Source organism: Choloepus didactylus, chromosome X (genome assembly GCF_015220235.1).
Source record: "Choloepus didactylus isolate mChoDid1 chromosome X, mChoDid1.pri, whole genome shotgun sequence".
Classification (NCBI taxonomy): Eukaryota; Metazoa; Chordata; class Mammalia; order Pilosa; family Megalonychidae; genus Choloepus; species Choloepus didactylus.
The window spans coordinates 62941918-62948267 of record NC_051334.1 but is presented as its reverse complement, the minus strand read 5'-3'; the positions used below and the strand labels follow the sequence as shown (position 1 = coordinate 62948267).

The window sequence follows — 6350 nt, the reverse complement described above, 5'->3', positions numbered from 1 at the left end:
CATGGGACTGAGCCTGGCAGGGAGGGGCGTGGGTCTCCTTACCACAAAAACTTACAGATTTCACTGATCTCAGCAGTTCCACATGTTCATGAGTGTTGTATGAAGTATGCCAAAATTCAGATTGCTCTGTGGTGTCCAGTCCATGCAGTTCCTGGCTTTCTACCTACTTCCCTGGAGGAGTAACTAAAACATACACCTCACCAATCTGCCTCTTGCCCACCCCCTGCTTAAGTTTTAAAACTACACCCTATCACTCAATATAATGCATCAGTCACTGCAAGACAAAACCCCTTAAAACTTTGTCTTCTGCCACAATTTCATTTCACTGCAACATTCACACCAGGTATGAATGTCCAGATGATTTGATGCTGAAAGCTTCTGCAAAATATTTTCATGTTTAAGGTTGGGATATCTCAACTCCCAGCTCCAAAGTTGTTAATGTAAAAACATCATCTAAACTATACAGTAATTCAGTATTTGATGAACAAATATAAAATATTTTTTGATATCTAGCTTCATGGGATTAGTAAACTGGTTAGTGTTAGCGAATGTTTGATCATGTCTGTTTTTTATCAAAACCAAATAAATGCATCTTCCTTTTTACACAAAAACTGGAACCATAGCATAGGCCACCTCACAAAAGACTAAAGCTATGAATATCCTAACTTGTACTTAAATTGTTTTGTACATCTGGGGAGATTTAGTAGCCTGAATGCTAACTCTTCATTATCTGGTTTCCTGTTTTTTCCTTAATATATCCCCGTTGTTGACAACAGCAGCCAATAAAGTTTATATAACCACAAAGAGAAAATGGATAGTTCGCAGTATATAGTAACTATCAACCTCTACTGACTACAGCATAATAAACTTTGTGCATGTTAATTATTTGATTAATTAAATGTCTTGAAACTCTTCCCCCCAGATGACTGTATTCATATAGACATTTCATTACTTAATAATGGATAAAAATTGCTCCTCTTCTTCTTTCTGCCTAAAATAAAATGAAAAATATTGAAAAGTTACCTGAAATACAAGATTCTCATTAGCACCAAGCAGGGGAATATTTTCTTCTGTGATTGAATTGTGATACCCCACAAAACTTTTGCATAAAGTCTTCAGAAGTTGCAACCACTATTCTATTATTTGTATAAATGGAAAACATTTTGATATTCTTCTCTGTTAAAAAGAATAGGCATCATTTCTGTATGTTATGAGCCTGAAGTCTGATAAGGAAATCCAGTTCTGAAGCATTTTGAGTTTGTGAATCACAATTGTGGCATGAAAAAATTTCAAAAGCTGTTTCTTCTGTAGACATTCAGAAGCATCAAGATATTTAGAACTTTAGCATTAAATCTGTCCAGTTTCTCTAGTTTTTTCTGAAATTTCAGTGGACTTTCCATTGCTATTTTCCTTTTGGAGTGCTAATTTCTTTGAAGAACATCAAGGCATTTTTAAGATTTTCAATTGTGATAACCTCTGCACTTAGAATTGATTTCTCAAATACAATAAGACCTCCACATACAAATAACTCATTGTGTGATTTGTAACATCAAAAATTTCAACGCCAAACAAACTAATGCAAGTGAAATTCCTTAAAGCAACCAAGCCAGGTACCTTGTGAATGAAACCTGCAATGTCTTCATTTTGAATATTTTACTAGTTTTGCTCTTCTTTCCAAAATCTGTTCTGGATGACATTCTGTATTGCCTAATTTGATAAGATACTCATTTATATCTTTACATGCCACATTCTCTTCTTCATGGATATGAAATTTCACACTATCATTCTGGACATCTTTCATGATTTTAACCAAATTGTTGAATACCTCAGGGTCCAAAAAGCTTAAAAAATTTGAAAGAGCAGGCTTGGCAGAAATGTTTATAACACTGGGTGATATTTTTTAAACATTTTTATTGTGAAATATATACAGGAAAGTGATAATTTTCAAAGTACAGTTTTACAAGTAGTTACAAAGCAAAATTTCAAAGTATGCTATGGGTTACAGTTCCACAGTTTCAGGTATTTCCTTCTAGCTGTTCTAATTCACTAAGGATTAAAAAGAAATGTCTACTTAATGACTAGTAGACAATCCTTTTTAAAATTCTATCTTGTCTCTTGCTACTCCTCCCTCTCATTTGATAAGTTCCCAATATTTATAGATATCTAGGCAATGATCACTAACTTGCTCATATTGTAAAGGGTTGTCAACATTATGGGGAAGGGAGATACAACTAGTTGATATTCTTGAAGAAGCTGGTTCCTCTGGGTTTGGGGACTTATCTGGCATAAGAACAATCTGGATGATTTAAATTCTGAAGACTAAATTTAGTTACTGCAACATTAATAGAGTCTGAGATAGAGACCAGGGATTTCTTTAGGGTTTGGGGAATACTGTTTGTTGGGGTTTGCCGTACTGTAGCAGTTTGCAATTTCTAGCTGAAATTTGCATAAGGGTAATCCCCCAAACAGACTCTCAACTCTATTTGAAATCTCTAAGCCACTGAAATCTTTCTTTGTTACATTTATTTTCCCCCATTTGGTTAAGAATGTATTCCATATCCCACAATGGCAGGGCTAGGCTCATCACAGGGAGTCATGTCCCACTTTGCCAGGGAGACTCACAGCCCTGGGAGTCATGTTCCATGTAGGGTGCTGAGATAATTAATTTGCAGGCTTGGGCTTAGAGAGAGAGAGAGGCCACATCTAAGCAACAAAACAGGTTCTCTAGAAGTGACCCTTAGAAATAATTACAGGTAATCTTACTCTCCCCTTCACAGAAGTAAGTTTCATAAGAGCATGTCTCAAGACTGAAACCTTGTCTTATTAAGTAGGGGGTCCTAATTTCACATAGCATATATTCTATCTAAAATAACGTCTCATATTATCCTCACTTAGTTGTACAGTCACCATCACTTTCAAATTTAGAAAATTAACATAAACCAAACACCCTATATCTCTTGTACCTCCACCAATTATTTAATTTTTCCCCATTTTTCTGCTTATCTGTCCATACACTGCATAAATACAGTGCAGACCACAAGGTTTTTACAATGACACAGTCAAACTGTGCAAGCTACAAAGTTACATAATCATCTTCAAGAATCAAGGTCACTGGGTTGCAGTTTGACACCCTCAGGTATTTCCCTCTAGCCATTTCAACATACTAAAGACTAAAATGTGATAGCTATATAGAGCATAAAAAGTAACCTCACAGTGACCTCTTGACTCCATTTGATATCTCTTAGCCACTGGAACCTTATTTTGTTTCATCTCTCTTCCCCCTTTTGGTAAAGAAGATCCTCTCAATCCCACAGTGCTGGGCCCAGGCTTGTCCCCAAGAGTCATTTCCCACATTGCCATGGGGATTTAAACCCCTGGGTGTCATGTCCCACATAGTGGGGTGGGTAGTGGGTTCACCTGACAAGTGGACTTAGAGAGAGAGGGGTCCACAACTGAGCAACAAAGAGGTTCTCTGGGGGAGGGGAATCCTAGGCAAAATTATAAGTAGGCTTAGCCCTCTCTTGCAACAACTAGCCTCACAAGGGAGAGCCCCCAGATCGAGGGCTCAGTCCACTAAATTGGAAGTCTTCAATGGTTGTGGTAAAATCAGCAATAACCCAGGTGGGGAAGTCCAACATTTCCACACTTCTCCCCAGTTCCTCAAGAGGCCTGGCAAATATGCTTATACTCTGTCCATATCACACTGGGATGTATCCGGATTTCACAAACTCATCAAGTCCCATTTCCCTTTCATAGCTCCATGCACCTATGGTGTTCAAACTATCATACAGGTTAAATTGTCTAGTGTGCTGCAGAAAATATAGAGCCTGCACCAAGTAAACATTTCCTCCCTTGGTCTAGCACAAAATTTGTCATTTTAAAATCCAGTCAGTATCATTCATTACTTTTGGGCCTGGTTTGCCTTAGTCCTAAACATACCACTTCATTCATAACTTGGATTGAAGTCTGGACTCTTTTTCAGCTCTTTAAACGGTTGACTTATGGGGTAATACTGACATTCATAATTGCCAAATGCTACCTCCAAGTCTCAGGCGTCACACAGATACCTAAAGTTCCAGAGGTCAACCAGGTTATACATGAGGAGCTCAGCATCTCAGGATTTAGAGATAAACATAACAACTCAGGAATAGATACAACTGCTGTAAGAGGCTACATCTTGGGACCATTACAATAAGTATTCCCCTGATAAGCTGTGTCCTAGGATTCAGTTCTCAGAGTTTACACATTATCACTAGTCCATGTTAGTGAGGCATTATAATGCTTGTCTTCTTGTTTCTCATGTACTTCACTCCAAATGCTCTACTTGAGATCCATTCACCTAGTTCCATGTCTCACAGCTTCATTCCTTATTGTAGCTCCTCAATATTCTATTGTTTGCATGTACAACAGTTCACCATTCCTTTCATCAATGTACTCCTAGATGACCTCTGTCCACTGCAAATTGTGAATACTGTCAGCATAAAAACCAGTCTGCAAATGTCCATTCATGTCTCTGCTCTCAGATCTTCCAAGTATATACCCAATAGTGGGGTTGCAGGACCTTCTGATACCCACATACCTAATTTCTTGTGTAATCACTACACTGTCCTCCTGATAGTCTACACCATTCTACTTCCCCACCAACAGTGAATATATACATCTCTCTCTCCAAGTTCTTTGCAGCACTTGTGTCACTCTCTTTATTTTTTCCCTGAAATTTTATAAGTATATATTCAAATACCCTACAATCTTCCACAGTATACAATCATTTGCAGTATTAGCATACAGTTGTGCACTCATTACCATGATTAGCACTTACATGTATTCATTACTCAGAGGAAGAATTGAAACAAAAGAACAATAAGAAGGATGAAATGAAAAGTAAAAGCAAGAAAAATACCACCATAAAGAGGAAGAGGCAAAACAGTAAAAGGACAAAAGAAAAGAAGAAAAAGAAAGAAAAATGGCAATTAAAAACCACAAAAGAAAATGTTAAAATAAAATAAAATACCATTAAAAAGTCGGATAACCACACCAATGCCAAGAATTGCATTCCCTTCCCTTATGTCTCCTTCTTATAGGCATTTATTTTGGTGTATTACCTTTGTTACAATTAAAGAAAGCATATTGCAATGTTACTGTTAACTATACACTCTAGTTTGCATTGATTGTATTTTCCCCCCAATACCACCCCTTTTTTTAACACCTTGCAAGGTTGACATTCATTGTTTCTCACTCATGCAAAACACATTTGTACAATTATCACAATCATTGACCATTCTTAAGTTTCACTAAGCCACACAGTCCTGGTCTTTATCTTCTACCTTTCTTTCTAGGGTCCTATATACCCCTAACCTTTCTCTTTCAACCATACTCACAGTCATCTATGTTCACTGTACTTATATTATTGTGGTACCATCTCCCAACATTGTTCAATAAACCTGTCTCTCTTGTCTTTTCCTATGTGTCTGTAGTGCTCCCTTTAGTATTTCCTGTATAACAGGTATCTTGTTCACAAACTCTCTCAATGTCTATTTATCTGAGAATATTTTAAATGGTCCCTCATATTTAAAGGACAGTTTTGCCCAATATAAAATTCTTGGTTGGTGGTTTTGCTCTTTCAGTATCTTAAATACATCATAGCACTGCCTTCTTGGTTCCATGCTTTCTACTGAGAAATCTACACATAGTCTTATTGAGTATTCCCTTGAATATGATGCTGCTTCCAGAGTTCTGCCTTTGTCTTTGACATTTGATAATCTGATTATTAAGTGTCTTGGAGGAAGTCTATTTGGATTTATTCTGTTTGGAGTTTGCTGGGCTTCTTGGATCTGTAATTTTATGTCTTTCATAAGAGATGGGAAATTTTCAGTGACTATTTCCTCCATTATTTCCTCTGCCCCTTTTCCCATCTCTTCCCCTACCAGGACACAAATGACATGTACATTCATGCACTTCATGTTGTCGCTCAGTTCCCTGAGATGTCACTCATATTTCTTCATTCTTTTCCCCATCTGTTCTTTTGCATGTAGGGTTTCAGATGTCCTGTTCTCCAGTTCATGAATCTTTTCTTCTGCCTCCCCAAATCTGCAGCTGTATTTCGCCATTGTGTCCATCATCTCTTGTGTTGTGCTTTTTATTCCCATAAGTTCTGATAATTGTTATTCCAGACTTTTGATTTCTTCCTTGTGTTTGCACAGTATCTTCTTTATATCCTTCCTCATTTTTGCCATATCTTCCCTCAACTCACTGAATTGATTTTTGGATTGATTTTTAATTAATTTATTTATTAAAAATCAGTTGATTCATTTCCTGTATCTCAGTTGAATGGAAGTTTGTTCATTTGACTG

The 6350-nt window shown here is 37.0% G+C and overlaps 1 pseudogene; it reads right to left on the bottom strand.

Annotated features, from left to right (window-relative positions):
- Positions 1-397: 397 nt before the first annotated feature.
- On the bottom strand, positions 398-1894 carry LOC119522177 (annotated as a pseudogene).
- Between the last annotated feature and the right edge of the window lie 4456 nt (positions 1895-6350).